An 18,683-nucleotide genomic window follows, 5' to 3' on the forward strand; every position below is an offset into this window, starting at 1 on the left:
AGCTGCGGAGTATTACATTTCTGTTTTTGAAACTCGAAAGGGAAGATAGAAGATCTTGTTTAAGATGTTTCTGTCGAGCTGCCACTCGTGCTCTTCGCGTAGAGGATCTTGGCTTAATGAGTTTGCCAAAGAATTGAGTTCCCTTGGAACATATTGCGATGTTAGGAACATGCCCCGCTTGAGTGCTCACTTCCAAATATTTTTGCGCTAGCCTGGACAGACTTAGAGAGTGTTTGCCCCCCTGATTGTTTATGTAAAACATGGCAGTGGTGTTGACTGTGAGATCTTGTACAGTCCGACCTGACAGGTGCACCTGGAAAGCATGTAGGGACTTGAGCACTGCTAACAGTGCCAACAGGTTTATGTGATTTTGAGCTGTGATCTGTGTCCACAGACGGTGCGCTTTGTGGTGAAAGTACTTGGATCCCCACCCGGTGAGTGAAGAGTCTTGTGACAACTGCTTGCACTGTGGGTTTGTGAAAAGGTTTTCCCTTTAACAGGTTCTCCTTTGTCCACTAGCATAGCCTTGAACTAAGGTTAGCGAAACAACCACTAGCTCGTCCCACTGACTGCTTGCCTGAGAACACAGTTTCGCTGACCACTCTTGCATTGGGGCATGAGCAATCGTGCATGTGGAACCAGGTAAATGCATGATGCCATCATCCCGAGCAAACTCATTGCTTTGTGTGCGGTTATTTGGCGACCGGCTAGATACCGAGGTATTTGCAGCAGTACGTTTTGAACCCTTTCGTTTGATGGAAAGACTAAACCCTCTTCTGTCTTTATGACCGCTCCCAAGAACTGTTATGTTTTGCTTGTATGGAGACTATTTTTTCTCATTTATTGAGAATCCCAATTGTAACAGGAGGTTGATTGTTCTTTGGGTATTTTGCTTGCAGATTTGGGGGGATTCCCCGGTTATCAACGAGTCCAAATAAGGGTACACTGGGATTTATTCTCTGCGTAAACACGCTGTCACTACCGCTAGTACCTTGGTGAATACCCTTGCAGTGGAGGCTATGCCGAAGGATAGCACCTTAAATTGGTAGTTCTGGTTCGCTACAACAATCTGTGCGCTGGGAACATTGAAATATGAAAGTATGCATCTTTCATATCCAAGGTTTCAATGTCGCCCCCCTGTTTCAGCAGTGGGATTATATCCTGTAGCGTGGTCACGCTTAATTTTTGTGGCTTGACATAGGTGTTTGCAGGGTGCAGGTCTGTGACAGGGCGCATGGTTAGGTCTTTTTTCGGCACAAGCAAGTACACTGAATAAATGCCCTTGTTTATCTAGTGTGCGGGACAATTTATATGGCATCTTTTAGTAGCAATGCTTTGATCTCTTCCAACAGGATGCGTTGTTCTTCCTGTGAAGTCGGTCTTTATCTTGGTGGGTGATTGGCTGGTGTTTGAATCAGCTCTATGCAATACACCCCTGCCACAGAGGAAAGTACCCACTTGTCCGAGTTGATTCACTTCCAGGCGTGGGCAAAGTGTGAAATACGACCTCCTACTGGAGGGAACCTGTAGTGGGTGGTCATTGTTTAGAAGGGGTTGAGCTTGAGGAGGTGTATCTGCCCCTGCTTCTAGATCTTCTTTGCCCTCTTTGAAAACCCTGTTGTGAGAACTGCCCTTGTGAAGAACCCAGGACGATCTTTGCCCACCCTGGTTGCAGTTTGAGGACCGCTGGGAGCTATATGCTCTAAAACGGCGTGAGTTTGAGCCTCCCCTTTGCTTAAAGAGTTTTTTTCCCCGTGAGCTGTCCCAGCGATTTGAGGGCATCATATTCCTCGTTTGTGCTTTTAAGTGCATCCTCAACTGCTTTGCCAAATAAAGCGTTGGGCTCAACGGGCACGTTTAACATGGTAACCTGGGTCTCCAGTTTGAAATCCGATTGATGGAGCCATGAGTGGCATATAAGCAGTGTGCCTTCTGCAACAATTCCCCCTGCATTATCTGCTGCGTTCAGGTTATTTTTAAGGATACAGATTGCTACCTTTTCCCCCGCCCATCAGCAATGGTGTCTGAGAGCTGTGTTTTTAGGAGTTCTGGGACTGAGTATTTGCTGTGCGATCTCACCCCACTTGTGGCAATTGTAGCTGGCTAATAGTGTGGCATTAGTTATCCTTGTTCCCCTCCCTTGCCTCGTCGCGCCTTGAAACACTTGTGTATAGGAACGTTATAAATGCCCTATCATAATAGGCAGCCGAGAAAGCTACTTTTCTGCCCAGGGTGTACATTTTTGTACTCTGCTTGGCAGGAGGGGCTTCGGCAGAGGTCAGAGGGGTTCCCGCTCTCTTTCTTGTGGTAGTGACTACTAGAGAGTTGGGCTTTAGCTGCCCCCTAATGTATAAGGGATTTGAGGGGGCTGGTTTCAATATCTTTTCGATGCAAGGGTTGATTGCCCGTGTGAGATTGGGGGTACGCAGAGAGGGACGAATACACCTCTGGACCGATTGAAGCAAGGGGATAAACTGTGTGCACATTTTTCTGTCCCAAAGGATGTCCTCCACCAAGACTTTATCGACCTGGGATTCCTGGGTATCCATTTCGAAGTGCTCCGCAGCCTTTTGGAGCAGGTCATTATATTGCAGTTGGTTGTCTACCAGGAAGTCAACTACCGGTGGGTCGGTGTGGTCTGGGGATTGGATGTTGTGTACGTCGTCATAATATTGGTCTAGGTCTCCAGTGTCCCCTTGGTCCTCAGGGTCTGTGTACGACCCAAGGCCTTGTGAGCCTGGGTGTTATTATAATGTGTCCTGACCCAAGTCCTGATCGGAGGAGGAGGAAGCCCGCATGGTATCCAGGCAGCCTTTTTTGGCTGAGAGTTTGCTGACCCGTTCTGTGGGGACTCCTGAAGGTTGAGTTGTTCAGGGTGTTCGTTAAAGTAGTTTATAAAACTGAACATTCTCTCCATGACCTAATCAAATTATTCTGGGGTCCATTGGGAGGAGCTTGCCAACACAGAGCGCAGGAGTATGTGGAGCAGGTGGAGGGCTCTGGGACAGGGGTCTGCTTATGGTGCATAGCCTCTGAAAGGGTGCCCTCAGGGGTAGTGTAATCCCTACTTCTTGTAGCCTGTGACTTTGTAACCTGGTGCATCATAGATTTGCAGCTTTGATGTTCTGGCTTTAGTACGGTGTCGGGAACATGTTCTCAATGCATTTGCTTAATTTAGAGTCCCCCCCAGATCCCCAAGGCTGTCGACACGTCTTTCGACACCGTGTCACCAGAGCTCGAGGGCTTCCTGAATTTAGACATTGTGTCAGAAACTGACTTTACTGTCTGTTTCGGGGGCCGGTCATGTGGTGAAAACAATCCGAGGGACCTCGATGTGTGAAGGACCATGGGTACAGTGGATGTCACACTAGGGCTAGTATTACTGGCAAGCCCTGTCGACGTCCCTTTTCGAGTTTGAAAACAAAAAATGTAATACTCTGCGGCTACCACTAGATGTCGGCCTATGCATAGCATGTGTTTAAGCAGATCCATGTTAGGGAGAAATCTCGTTTCTGAGCCAATTCCCTTCAACCTTAGAGACCCCCTGTTCTTTTGCTCAACTTTAGGAATTCGTAAATTTAACCCTGGAGTGATTGAGCTCTTGTTCTCATCTCTTATGTGTTTTGACCAGATTTGGATTATGGGTTTCCTTTGTTTTCGGAGCCTGAGAAACTCCATAGGCATCTACTTCTTGTATGGTGAGACACAGAGTTGGATTGCTCATAAGGTTTAAATACCTTTTCTTGTGTGAACAACTGTTTCCAAGAATAGTAAAGTGAAATTGACTACTTCCCTTTTCTCTTTGTAAGGCCAGCACACGCCATTTTATGTGGAGTGCTCGGGGGTTACCTAGTAGTCCCCCTCCCCTATTCTACATTCTCATGTAAGAAAATGTGTTACCTTGCCTACTTTAAATGGCTGGTGCTAGATGGTTACTTAGTAGCCCATTTTCCTACTTACTCATGTAAAACATTTTATGTTACCCTCACTACTTTAAATGGCTGATGGCAGCGGCTTAATTGTCCTACCATTGTGCTTTTCTACCGCAGGCTGAATCCTCAGCTGCAGTATAGCACCCATCGGTGACCAGTGTGTCAAAATGGCACCAGACTTCATTTTCCAGCATTTTCTGTTTGTGAGGTCTTACTTGGGTTTTACAAGCCAGGTTGGAGCCCTTTGTTCGTTTTTCCTTTGCCGGGCTTCAGTAACAAAACCCGTCTCTGGCTCCACTGTGTCTGCAAGGGCAGGAAGTGAGGGAGGTGTCCGAAACTCCCGTCCTTTCTTTCCAGGGCAACCTGAATGGTTGGCTGTCTGTGCAGGACAGCAAGCCTGCTGTATGATTGACAGTTAAGCTGTTTATGAATGGGAAAAGCCTGCTTAAAAGGCAAAGGTTTTGGGACTGAAGTCAGAGTTGACCACTGGGAAGAACAACCAGACGAAGAAAAACCTGAACAAAGCTTGCTGCATCCTCCTGGGCCTTTGAATTGCCTGGTGAAGCCCTGCTGCTGCGCTGAAACTCCGGTTTCTAATCGACAAGAGAAACTCCAGAAGGGAAGACTTCTTCCGTTGGGTTAGTGGGACCAACTAGCCCAGAAACGAACTCCACTGGAACACCTTCTCCAACTGGCTGTACTTCTTTGCGGCTGCAGGAACCGAGTGCCAGGGATCAAGAAATCTGTAGTCGAGTGCAACGTCTGATCTTGCCAGAAGCTCCAGGAGTCTCGCCAGGACCCTACAGAAGCAGGATGACCAGAGCTTGAGTCCACTCACCAGAGTACAGGACTCAAGGAGTGAAGGAAGCCCAACCAGTATCCAAGATCCGAGTGGTGCTGTTTACTGAGTGCTGAAACCGCGAAGTGCTGCTGATCTGACAAGAGCCCATAGCTGCTGCCAACATTCAAATTGTTGTGCAGTAGTCCTCCAGACGTCCTCCCTCTTGTCCCCACGACTGAGGCCCAACACAGGATCTGCAACACTGCAACCAGACAGAAGCCAGAAGGACCACGCATCTTGTAACCTAAGGTTCTGTTCTGACTTGGGGTACTTATCGCTTGCTCTTCTCAGTTGACACTTGCAATAGCTGCTTTTCTAGAGTTGATTTCAGCTCTAACTTCACAAGTGTAACAGCTTGTGACGCTACAGCGATTTTTCTTCAACAAACTCTCTAACTTTGTGCAAGACTTAATATCTAAGAAGTGCGTCAGCTCCATAGACTGTGCTCCAATTGACTTTGGCTGTCCTGGCTCCCTGCAGACTGTTCTCTTCTATTTGACGTTGATACTTACTCTCCTTCATAGTTGATGCATTGGTTTTAAACTAATAATGCTGGGAAAGGTTATCTAGACTTCATTGGCAGATTTAAAAGTGCTCACATGCTCTGAGAACCTGTTTAACCTTTTTCCTTCCCTTAATCTTTCCTTTCTATAACCTCAGAATTTACAAAGTATACAAGTAATATATGAATGCCATTATTGTCCGAGTTAGTGAAGTCACCTCAGGATGTAGCAAGTATGTATGAAGCATCTCTAAAGATTATCTACTTGCTTAGTGTTGATTCTGAGAAAGTATTTTAAAGCGTATTTGATTGCTACATATATTGCCCTTTTTAAAGTATGCTTATTTCAAAACTATTGTTAAATAATTATTGATAACAAAAGCCTCGAGTATAAGTGTTACTTGGTTAATTGTATTGGTGCATTTAATTGCTACAGCTCTCCAGATCACAATTACCCCTCAAGATAAGCCTGGCTGCTCAGTCACACTACCAACTTGTGTAGCACAGGCCTATACCAATAGGTGGGTTACCCACTACCAAGAGGACAATGTGAAGCATAGAAAAAAGTTGCTCACCTGCATTATTCCTTGTTATATTGATTCCATTACACATTTAATGTTATTAGTAGGTGCTGCATTTTAGATTTGCGTGTGTGCCTAGCAGCATATATAAACATGTGTTTTACTGTTTGTTTTATACAAACTTTTCAGATGACAGGGTAGCAAAATAAAATTGCATAACAATAAGTCCCAGAGTCAGACATCTAAACCTTCCAAGGAAGACACCGATACCGATTTGGAGCACTAACGCAAACATTAGGCAAACATTTTTTACTCTCCTTCCCAGGCTTTGTCAGCATACAAGTTCCTCCAATCCCACAAATAATGAGGAGGACAGGGGGGGTCAAATCGTTAGATGTCATTCTCTTTCTTCCAAAAACTTTCTAAAAACAATTTGGTCACGTTGAAAATGTTGTTCACTTTCTTTCACATCGTTGTCAAATAAATTACACATGCTTCATGATTCCCACCAAGATGCAGGACCCAGATTGCTTCCGTTGTTAGACATTCTGAAAGACCAGCAGATAGTAAAGCCGAACGCTGAAGTTGCTGAAGGGACTCGCATTGTGTCAACAGATGTTTAACAGTTTACAATGAATTATCCCCACATAGACAGCATGCCCTGTTCTCCCACGAAAGGCGGAACACCTACGCTCAAGCTCCCGCGTCATAAAAGCACTTAATTTTAACTTGATATAGTCTCATACCAGGGTGTTCCCAACAAAGCATTACATGTACTTCGGGGAGGGGATATTCCCTCTGCTGTATATAGTGAACAATATCTACCCCCCTGTTAGTGTGATGCTAGGTTAACAGTTAGCTCATCTTTGCTAAAATCTGTGAGCATCCACTTCACCTTAGCCTTAAATGGCTGATAATTTAGATTGACTGTATCTACCTGCATCCTAGATAGCCACTGAGTTGCAGTTGCCATGATCATGGCCACGTGACTTTTCGGCATGAGATTGGTTCTTGTCCTCATGGCGTCACAAATGTGGCCCCGGAGTGAGTTATTAGGGGCTCCGACTCATTTCCAGTATGTTATGAGACGACTAGATTGAAACTTCTGCAGTATGGGCGAGATGTTATACTCCAAGTAAACCATTTCCAGAGTTGTCCACTCAAGTTTGCCCACTCTTCTAAATGGGTCATGGCCCAAATATCCACTCCATACATGACAGAGTTAATTTTGACCCGATACAGCTGTAGCATACTGGCCACAGAGTACCCCCTCCTTTGTTGGAAAATGCAGTCATGCCCCAATGTCTCCAATGAGGATCTCACTTGTTCAAAGTGATAACCATTTAATTTGTTATCTAAATTTATCCCTAAATATTTATAGACGGATACTGCCTCTTTTCGTGCCCCAACAAGTTTCCGAATTACTTTTTGAGTTTTCCTTATAGTGAGACTAAAGACCATAATTGTGGTTTTGGAGGTTAACTATTAATGAATTATGACCTTCATATTTCTTCAGTTTACTCAATGCATTTTTAAAACCGATTCAAGTGAGATCCAGTATGACTAAGATGTCCGCGTAGCCTAACCATTGAAGGAGTGTAGAGCCTATTTTAGGGGGGGGAATAACAGCAGCACCCTCTAGGACACTACGTGTAAAAAGATAAAAAGGTTGATCCAACCTTATTTTCACTGTAGTTTGTTTGTGTAGAAGAAAAATCATTTTACGGAGCCCTGGGGGTATGCCCCAGCGGTGTAGCTTCTTCCAAAGTTGTCCTCTATTCACTGTATCAAAGACGGCACCAAAGTCCAGCAGGGCCACGTAAACCAGGATCTTCCTTATCTTCCAAGCTTGCTCGATGGTGGCAAACAAATGCCAGACAGTTGGTGTTCATGCTCACGCCTTTGTGAAAGCCAGTTTGATTGAATGGTATAAAGTTATTGGCTTCTGCCCAATGTTCAAGCTCTGAGTAAAATGAAGGCAATTAATTTCACGGAGGCGTCCAACACTGCGAGGAGTCTGTAGTTCCCTGGGTTTTCATGATTGCCCTTCTTCCAGAAGGGAACAATGATACTGTCACGCTAGCTGGAAGGAATCGCTTGAGTGACTTTGATGCTTCAGAATAGCCTATGCAGTGTTTTTGCCCAGATATTTAGATCCAACTTAATTAGGGAATGGCAGATGCGTTTCTTTTGCTAGTAGTAACGAGCTTGAGTATAATAGCCACGCTGTTTTGGTACTACCATTTGGCTGAAGTAAATTCAGTTGTCGATGCCACCATATCTTCCGCCCCAACGATCTGTGCTATGTGAAGGTTCCAAGCTAATTCTGCCCCTCCCCCACCCTACCCCATTGATGTCTCTGGTTCTGGCATTTTGCCCGTTGATCATGTTCATATATTTTCTGGATTCCTGTGTAAGCGAGACATGAACCAATCCAATCAGAGGTGTATTTGTGCCTCCTAAGCCACTTTGCCTATTTCCATTTATCGCCTTTAGCTGAAGCACAACACTCCATCGGACATGGATTACCATTGGCCAGGATGTGCAATTCCTTAGGGAGTAGGCTTTCTGATCTCTTACTTGTCGATCGTATCCATGCAGGTGGCCGGAGGAGGCAGCCGCCAGTCTGCGTGTCGGCAGGCTTTTGGCGATGCAGCACTGTTTAATGTGTTCCATGGAATACTCAAATTGTTTAGTAACTAAATTACAAGAGACAACTCACTTCCTGATAACCTGGACCCTGAGTCCTTAGTTGAAGAATATAACAAGATTATGGCCACCTCACTGGACTGCATCGCCCCCCTTAAACTGAGATCCAGTAAACCGAAAACGCACCTTAACAAATGGTACACACCATTCCTCAAAAAACTAAGACAGCAAAAAAGAAACTGCGAGGCCATCTGGAAAAAATCCCCTTCAGTCTCTAACAAACTAAAACTCTCCAAACTAGCTGCACTCTACAAAAAAGAAATCTACCTGGCCAAACGAGCCTCCTTTGACTCTCGTATATCCCAAGCTAAATCTAACATGAAAGAACTTTTCTCCATCCTTAAAGAAATAGAAACCCCCATAGCACCCCTTGACACGTGCACCAAAGATAAAAACTGGTGCTCAGAAATTCAAAGAGCCCTAGCAAACAAGATTGCGACTCTTCAAAGTAAAATCACCAGCAAAAGAGCATCCCTGAATGACACCCTCAACTCAAAAATTCCGGACAAGCCCATGCCCACTGACCTAGCCCGCTTCCAATTCGCCAAAGTCAACATACTGGAAGTCGAAAAAATTATCCTGTCCCTGAAACCGTCTAATTGCCAGGGAGATCTATGCCCTGCACAGCTCATTAAAGATGCTGCCCGCAACCTCTCCCCTTTCATTACAAAATTGATCAATGCCTCCTTTGCCACTGGCTCCATCCCTACTAACCTAAAACAATCCTGGGTACTACCTCTACTGAAAAAACCCACACTTGACCCAGCCATACCCACAAACTACCGTCCCATAACTACTGTTCCCTTTCTACTAAAAATTCTGGACAAGGTTGCCTATGTACAAATACAGAAGCACCTGGAAGAACACAACCTCTTAGGCTCTAGACAATCTGGATTCCGTCCCCAACACGGGACTGAAACCGCCCTTATTGACTTGAAAGCGCAGATCGATTCGCTCAGAGACAACGGGCAAGCCGCCCTACTCCTCCTCCTCGACCTTTCTGCAGCCTTCGATCTGGTCGATCATTCTGTCCTTTGCTCACACCTCCACACTTCGGCTCACTTCTCCAGTGAGGCCATCACCTGGATCACATCCTTCCTTAACGGCAGGACTATGAGGGTCTTCTCTCCCACGGCGGCAGCAGACCCTATACCCATCACATGTGGTGTACCTCAGGGCTCCTGTGTCTCCCCCACATTATACAACATATTTACCAAGCCCCTTTTCGATGATTTGGATCATCTCGGTATCACCTACACTAACTATGCAGATGATACTCAGATCCTCCTTCCGAATTCAGGAGATTATGGAGAGGATTTGGCCGTGCTAAGTAGGGTGTACATCATCATCCAGGCATGGATGGCTACTCATGGACTATGCCTGAATGATGATAAAACAGAACTCATCATCTTAGGCACCACATTCAGTATAAAGAAACTTGGCCCGGCCTATAACTCCTTCATGATTGACGGGAACAACATCAAAGTCGGACAAGAGGTCAAAACATTGGGATTCTATCTAGATTCCAATTTTTCCCTCAAAAGACAAGTGAGCTCCCTTGCATCCTCCACGGCTTACACGTGCAAATTAATCCGTGCAGCCAAACCTTTCCTGTCTGACACTAGCTGTCTGACACTCGCCAGAGCCCTCATACTGTCTCGCCTCGACTATTGTAATGCCCTCTACCTAGGATCCACCAAGGACACCACCAATAAACTGCAAACCCTTCAGAACAACGCTCTCAGAGCAGCTCTGGGCATTTCCAGAAGAGAACACATTACAGGTTTCAGCCAACAGAACAATTGGCTCTCCACCAGAGATAAAATTCTCTTAAAAACGGCATCTCTCACCCATAAGTCTCTCAACAACGCAGCCCCAACCTACCTGATCAACAGGTTCCACAAACAATCCTCCTCAAGACCCGTCAGAACCGCATACAAAGATTGCCCATCTGTCCCCCACTACAAACGGGCCACCATAGGAGGCAACAGCTTCCCGGTAAAAGCTGCCAAGCTCTGGAACTCCCTGCCTCCAAACCTTAGAGTAGACTTGCCTTATCAGAACTTCCGTTCCAAGTTAATCTCCTGGCTGAAACTGGAGACCCACTAAGACTAGGTAGTGTCCAGCGCTACACGCACACATCGTAACCACGTGTGCCTCTTGCTTACCTGTATATTACATTACCGCCTGCTGGCCTTACTGATGATTTGTATATACTGTATATAACATTTGTGCACCTATTTTTGTATTATGTATATTCCTCGTGTACTGTAACCAAGCTTCGAAAATTCTTGTAAAGTCTGCGCCCTGATACCCCCGGGTTCGCTCGCGCATTATAAATAATAAAACAAAACAAACAAACAAACAGACATAGCATCCGCAGATCCATTATGCATCAAGTTACTTCTGTATAGAGTTGATTGTAGAATGAGCTGTGCCTTTCCCATTGAGCAATCATTCCATGAAATGTGATTATGAGTTGGCTTAATGGTAAGGTTACCGGTAGAGACAGGGCCAGACGGCTTGACAGAAATGTTCAGGCGTGCGATGAGGGTGTAGTGATCACACTCCTGTCAATGGGTTATGCACAGGTCATCCAACATCGTAGGCGAATTGGCAGTATAAATATAGTCTATGGTGCTGCTCCCTCCATTCTCAACTCGTGTAAAGCTAGGCGGGCTGTCAGATGCAACTGCCCCATTTACCATGCTAAAGCCAGCAGCATACAACATGGACACCCAGCTCCTATGTCGAAGAGCTTTAGCATGTCCATTTTTCTGAGAATGAGTGCTCTCACAATCCCAAAAACATCCCTCTGCTGCCAAGAAGTTAGGGATTCTGACATTGAAATGCCACAGATCAAAACAGGGTAGGCATTATCAAGCCCCTTAGAATGCTCTTAAGCTGTTTAACCAAGACCAATTGCAGCCTTTTGCACGGGGGAACATATGTTCAAGACTATTAGAATTTGGTGAGAGCAATATCGCGAAGTGGTAGGAGCAGTAATCCTGTCAATAAGATTATTATTGGACAGACAGGGAATTTCCACTAAACTCAGGTCCTGCCTTGCACCAAGTAAGAGAGCGCCCAATGGGCGATTTCTATGTCCCTGTATGGCCAGGAACGTTCCACCACACAGTCAGTCGATGTGATCTAGTGACCCATCTCTGTCCGACCAATGTGTGTTGCAACGTGTGTTCCAGCTCAAGATGAGGAAGGGAGAGGAATACCCATCAGGAACAATTAGTTCCTCGTCTCTCCACCATATTAGCCTGCTATTTCCAATGTAGCTCTTCCCACTGGGTAGCAGACACTTTTATTATGCTCTGTTTATCCGGACAGTTAGCAGAATTATGCAAATTGTTACTGCCAGGGAAGGAGGTTTGGCCAGTATTACAGGGCAAATGTGCAACCCTCAAATGAAGATCCCCAGGCCACACGCTACCAAGCCATGCCCATTCCTCTCATGGGGCACAATTTTGATTGCTTCACAATCACAGCCCAGTTTAAACAATAGCGCGCCATGCTCCATGATAGAAGAGTAGATGCTGCTTGAAAGTGGACAATGGCTGTAGCCAGACGCTTGGCCTCCAACATGTCCACTATTTTTATCTCACTGCTCCTATGTGCCTCAACAGAATGGTGGTATGCAAGAGTTCAAGCAAGCGAAAATGATTGATGTAAAAGCTGTTAAGAGTCGTGAAATATCCTTTGCATTTTTAAAGCCTTGATGGTTGGAATGGAAATGGGGGGCTTGACATCTGAGATGTTTGCTCTAGGGGCTCGGCTAAATTCATCTGGTCGATGCATTTTTCATACTAGAATGTGCACTATTATTTGCCTTGGCGAAGGTAGATTCAATAAATGGTTGTGTAGAAAATAGTGCTTCCAGGTTATATGAGGTTATCTTCAAAGTGCACAGATTCTAGGCATTTTTTTTTATTATTATTATTAGCTTCCCCTTTCCTTCTTTTAGCATCTTGGCAAGCATAAAGACTGGATTGCTTTGTTTTTATGTGTGCAATTGTCCTGACCACACACAAGTGTAGCCACTCGGAAATTCTGTGCATCGCTTTGAATCTCGGACGATACCGTCATGACACAGTTCTTAAAATGTGTTGTTTTTCTCATGCCTGATAAAGGGAACAAGATTTCTATCTGGGTGGCAGGAGAAGTAGTAAAGATGCCAGGAGCACTTAAATGCCTCTGAGTAGTATTCAGCCTCTTTTTCTTAGCAAGTTCTTCATACACAACTCCCTGTTCGACAAATATGGTCTTTTCTCCTCTACCCAACAGGGGAGTTTGGATCAGTCACCATATTTTTATCAGGATTGTAGTTAAGAGAGAACATTCCTGTACTAGACCAGACATGTTGATCCTATTGTCCATGGCCTCCATTCGGGTGGCAATAGAGTTCAGAACTTTAGTTATGTTGCACATTTACATTTTCTGTGGCTCTGCGACAGCACTACCAGCTTTGCATCAATGTTACTGCACTTTTTAGTCAGCTTACCCAGTACCTTCAAGTGTTAGGCTGAATTCGCAGAAATGTGCTAATTCCTCTCTACCTTAGAGACCCCCCAGCAATTTTGCTGGACTCTAGGACTTTTTAATGTTTAACCTGGAGACAGCTAGACCTTTTTCGCACGCTCATGCATATTTCTGTGATTTAACACAGTTTCTTTTCGTTTTGGAGTCTGACAAACTCCATAGGCATCATCTTTGCACTGTGACACAGCACCTTCGGTGCAGTGGCACTGAGACGTTTCTTAGATTTCCCAAAGGTTTAAATTCCTTCTCTTGGTGAAACTACCGTTTCCAAGAGCAGTGAAGTGAAATTGACTTTACTTACAATTTGTAACTTTCTAGAACCAACACACACTATCTTACCATAGGGTGATGGAGGGGTTACTTAATATCATGAAACATGTTTATGTTACCCTTTCTACAATTAATGGCTGCTGGCAGTGGTTTACTTTTTACTACCATTGTGCGTTTTTACCACAGGCTGCGGTCGCAGCTGCAGTAAAGCATCCATCGGTGCCCATTTTGACAAAATGGCCCGGTCTTTTTTTGCCATTTCTTGCTGGAAAGGTCCTTCTTGAGATTTACTCTGCACGCCAAACCAGGTTCGGCCCCTTTGTTCGCCTGCTCTTTGGTGGGATTCACGAGTGAAGCCCGCCTCGGGCTCCAGTATGTCTGGCAGGAGCAGGAAGTGAGGGAGGTGCCCAAAACTACCTGTGCTTAATCCCCTTGGTTACAGGAATGCACCCAAAGGTCATTGGCCGGCTGGCTGTCCGACAAGGACAGCCCCCCTGCTGTGTGATTAACAGCTAAGCTGGAATGAATGGCAGAAACCTGCATAAAAGGTGAGGGTTTTTAGGCTTGGAAGGCAGAGTCGACCACTGGACGAAGGAATCTGAAGAAGAACTTGGAAGAGATGCCTTCTGGAACTCCTGGACCGTTGGTTTGCCCGGTAAAGCCCTGCTGCTGTGCTGAAGCTCCGAATTCGCCTCAACTAGAGAAGTCCTGCAAAAACGATTTCTCCTCTTGAGTTGGTGGGACCAATCAACTCCAAAGCGAACTCGTTTGGACATCCTCTTGGAGCTGGCTGTACTTCCGCTGCTGCTGGAACCAAAGTGCCTGGGAGAGGAACACCAAATGGAGTGCATCACTTTTAAGTTGGACCCGAGCTTGTAGAAGATCCTCTGGACTCCCAGTAAGCAGGACTGACCAGGCCTGAGCCACCTCAACAGAGTGCTGGACCCCATGTGAGAGGAAAGTCCAGCGTGGTATCCGAGAGTCCGCAGTGGTGCTATTTGCTGAGACATGAGGAGCTGAAACCGGGAAGTGCCACTGAATAGAAGTTTGTGCTTTTCTGCCGCTGACTGCCCCATTGCAGTGTATGAGTCCTCAGACGTAATCCCTCTTGTCCCCACGACTGAGGCCCAGTAACAACAAGATCTACAGAGCTGCACAGGAACAGAAGCCAGTTGGAGCCATTTCTTCTAACCGAAAGGTACTGTAAAGTTTGAGAGGACTTAGCTCTTGTAGCCTTACTTGATCTCAGTTGAGACTTGTATTGGTTGCTTCTGTAGAGTTGCTTGCATCTTCCACCTCCCACAAGCCTCCCAGCTTGTGACCCTACTTTGATTATACATTTTCTACAAAGAACTCTAAAACATTGTGCAAGACTTTTACTCATGACTGTTCGAAGCGGCTGCGGCAGTGCCTGAAGCTAAAGAGGCAGCTGCCTGAGCGGCTCTGGCACCACGATTTCCCCACCCACCACGGGTACCTTTCCACTTGTCCCTTTTACTGGCGGCTCCTCTCGTACTACCAAAGGAGGAGTAGTCCCGAAAGGAACCTCCCCTCCACTGCTGTCCCCTAGGACGAAAAGGCAGAGGTTGACTCACCGCGGCGCTCAAAGACTTTGCTGCAGCTTTCGAGGTCTGCAACCTCTCAAGGCTCTCGTCAGCCTTGCTGCCAAATAAATGTGCGCCATCAAAGGGCATGTTGAGAAGGTGGGCCTGCACATCCGGAACAAACCCGGACTTCCGCAACCACGCAAATCTGTGTATCGTAGTGCTCGCAGCCATGGATCTGCTAACAATGTCGGCCGTATCCAACCCCGACTGAAGGGATTCACAGATAGCATCCTTGCCGTCTTGCACGAGAGCAAGGAAACCATCCCTTTCTCCCCCCTCGGGAATATGCTCAACCGCCAAGGAAACAATTCCACAGAGTGTGAAAACCTTGCCAAGGCACACGTGGAGTTGGCCGATTTCAAGGGCATGCTCCCAGCAGAACATATCTTCCGGGTCCAACCGTCGAAGCGCTTGTCGTCCCTATCCGGAGGGATGGTACGGTACGTCGCCTACCTCGAGGTGGCCATAGCCGCCTGGACCACCAAACTCTCAGGAGTGGGGTGAGTAGACAAATAGTTGGGGTCGCTAACGGAAGGGCAGTATTTCTTAGTTAGATTTTTATTCACAGCCGTAAGAGATTCTGGGGACTGCCAAGCAGCTGCCAACCTTTTCTGCAAGGTAGAATGAAAAGGCAAAACAGGGTCAGAGGACGGACCTTGATCCAAAATGTCTGTCAGATCATCTTGCACAGAGTCTTCTGGAGGACGAGACCAGCCCAGATACTCCGAGACTAGTGCCATGAGTCTCCTATAAGACTACGCATGAGCCCCAGGCTCAGGTCTACCAAACTCCACTTCCGGGGAAGTGTCCAGTCCACTTGCATCATGGAGGGTCTGCCTCAACTACTCCAACTGACTGTCACCAGCAAAAATTGGAGCATCATCCAGGTCACCAGGTTCCTCAACCTCAGACCTTTCCTCCTCTTCAAAAATATCATCCAGAGTGGGTTGAAACCCTGGCTTGGGGACAGAAGAGGGCCTGGAGGCCAAAACCGGCCTCACCGACTTCCTTGAAGGATCCACGATGTCTGGGTACTCCAACGGCAAATTTCAAGAAAAAAAGCGCCAAAGGCTTCAAAGTCGACACAGGAGCTGACTGCGCCATGGGCTGATACAACGCCAAGGTGCCGATGTCCGAATCAGACAGACATGGCACCTAATGAGTCAACGCCGGCCCCGAGCCCTCAATACGTTGCTGTGGTCTCGCTGGGGACAAGGACCGAGACCTAGAGACACGTCTCTTGCGACCTTTCGATTCCTTGTCCGCACGGGACCTCGGAACGAGACCGATCCAGGCCGGCTTCATCAGAAGGCACGACCGGACCCGTGCCCTGCGATTGAAAAATCTGCATCATAGATTTCTTGAACGCTGCCTATTCGTCCAGAGTCGAGAACTTCATAGGGAATGTTGCCTTCTGCGAGGCACCATCCTCTTAGGACGGGGAAGGCGACTGGTGACAGTGCTTCTGTGAGTGCCGGGACGAGGAAGACGAGTGGCAGGAACCACTCCGGGACAGAGATCCCCGGGATTCCTTCTGACAGGGACAGTCACCCCTCGAGTCATCGGTGGAAAACCGCTTGGACTTGGAAGACCGGGACTTAACAGGCTTCAAGCCCCTATCTACTTGGAGCTTCCCCTTCTGCTCCCGCCAGGCCTTTGCAGTCAACGACTGGCATTTCGAGAAGTCGTCGGTGTCGTGCGACTCACCGAGGCACCACAAACAAATACGGTGGGGGTCGATGAGCGACATCTTAGACTTGCAGTCCCGGCAGGTCTTGAAACCGGACATCGGAGTCGAAGGGGTCGAAATGAAAGACATTGTCAATGAAGAAAACACAAGGGGCGCCGAGTCTCACGAAGTCAACACGTTCGCGGAAAAAACAGGACTAAGGCTACGGGTGCCGTGCGTCCTATTTATAACATGCTGTGATGTCGTCCTTGGCAGAGGCCCTCGAGTGACATGGCCCCGATGCCATTGACGCAGGACGCCCTCTGCCGAAAAGTTTCCGAAGTGCACAGCTGTGGACATTACATGTCAAAGATGTGGAATGCGTTGGAGGACACAATCCATTCGAAAGGAAGACACTACAAATATAAACTTTAGTAAATCAAAGGAATCGCCTAGAAGATAACTGCATTTGTGACCGACTTTGATGACGGAAAAAAGTTAGTTTAGTACATGTCACACTAGGGATAGTATTACTAATCATGCCCTGCCTGTCGACGTCTGAGTTTTGAAAACAAATCTTGTAATACTCTGCGACTTCCACTAGATATCAGACTATGCAGAGCATGTGATCCAAGCAGATGCACAAGCTCCAGAAATTTGTATTAGAGTGTTGTGTAATAATACTATCGGTTTGATTCATTTTCCAGTGTGTTCATGAGGCCTAAAATAAATGACTTTATAGTTGACTGTCTCAATTTAATTATTGTGTGCTATACTGTGTGGACTAATTGTGGGCCGCTCAACATAAATAGGGTGGCCTCCTAAAATCGGTCCACCAGGCCAAATTCTAGAAATTCATCATAGTAACAATAATTTAGCATTTATATAGCGCTACAAACCCTAAGGCATCTTAGTGCTGCTCATTACCCACGGCGTGTGGTGCTCATTTATCGAACTCGGAAGGATGAAAGGCTGCGTTTGGCCCTGCCGGGATTCAAACCTGTGTCAGCAGGCTCTGCACAGATGTCAAAGCAAGCGCTTTACTCGCTGTGCTATAGGACCGGCTAAGAAGTACTTTCATGTTTTAGACTGGTTATTGAATCAAATGTTTTTCATCTTCAAGGGATTCTGAATATACATGTTTTTATACTAAGTGACAAAATTTGCCTAGAGGTTTTATTTGTTTAGTGTGTATTCCAGGTCCTAATGAATGATTGTGTATCTTTGTGCTCACCCGTCTTAACTGGAATTATTGGTGTTCTGCGTGAACTCATTGTTGCCACAGACCACTCTCACAGCCATTCTAAGTCTAAACCCTGCCTATTGGCTGCCTTATCTTGATTGGTTTGGCTAGACTTCAGTGTCTCCTTGTTCACCATAATGGGTTGGCCTCCTGAGGTCCACAGGCATCACTAATTTTGGAAATCCATGTCAACAGACAGGCACAGAAATCTAGCTACAATGTGGACAATCCATAACGGTGTGCTCTTTTCAACTGTACCTTACTCCCATCCCTCCACAGAGTGAAGCCTCGCCTGCTGTGTCTGGCTGCAACTGGAAGTATGAGGTCAGATTTAGGGCAAGCCCCGCCTACCACGTAGGTTCTCTCTAAGCCCTCATCAGAGGACTCTAGTAACATTTCCCTAAAAGGGGGTGCACTTGGCAAAATTATAACTTGAGCTGACTCTGTCCCCAGTTTAACAGTCGCACCTCAGTACCCACAGAGCTTTAATATTAACTTTGCTGCAACATGAAAAACACAATGTTTTTCAATGGTACAAAGAACTCTGAAATTCTTTTTCTAAACATTGTGACTTGTGCAGAATTCACTGCAGTGGTCGAAGTGTAGGAAAAGAAGTAGTGGAACTATGTTCCCTGCTAGCCTGCCCCGCTCCTCATAAACCCCATTGCCCTGCCCTCACCCACACACAATACAAACCCCCAAACACATTTGCCTGCTGTTTAAGGGAATGTTCAGGGCTGTGCACTGAAAGTGCACGTTTCTACAGCTTCCTATACTGTTATTTTAAAACGAAACAGTTCTGGAACTGTTTCTTTTTAAAATAAAAGTATAGGAGCTG

At 46.3% G+C, this 18,683-nt stretch overlaps 1 protein-coding gene across 4 annotated transcripts in view; it reads right to left on the minus strand.

Annotated features, from left to right (window-relative positions):
- CNOT3 (CCR4-NOT transcription complex subunit 3) overlaps nt 1-18,683 on the minus strand; it is a 1,293,124-nt gene that overhangs the window by 294,760 nt on the left and 979,681 nt on the right. The gene's annotated exons all lie outside the window — the stretch shown is intronic.

This window comes from Ambystoma mexicanum, chromosome 1q, assembly GCF_040938575.1.
Source record: "Ambystoma mexicanum isolate Mex_15411 chromosome 1q, UKY_AmexF1_1, whole genome shotgun sequence".
NCBI classification, from domain to species: Eukaryota; Metazoa; Chordata; class Amphibia; order Caudata; family Ambystomatidae; genus Ambystoma; species Ambystoma mexicanum.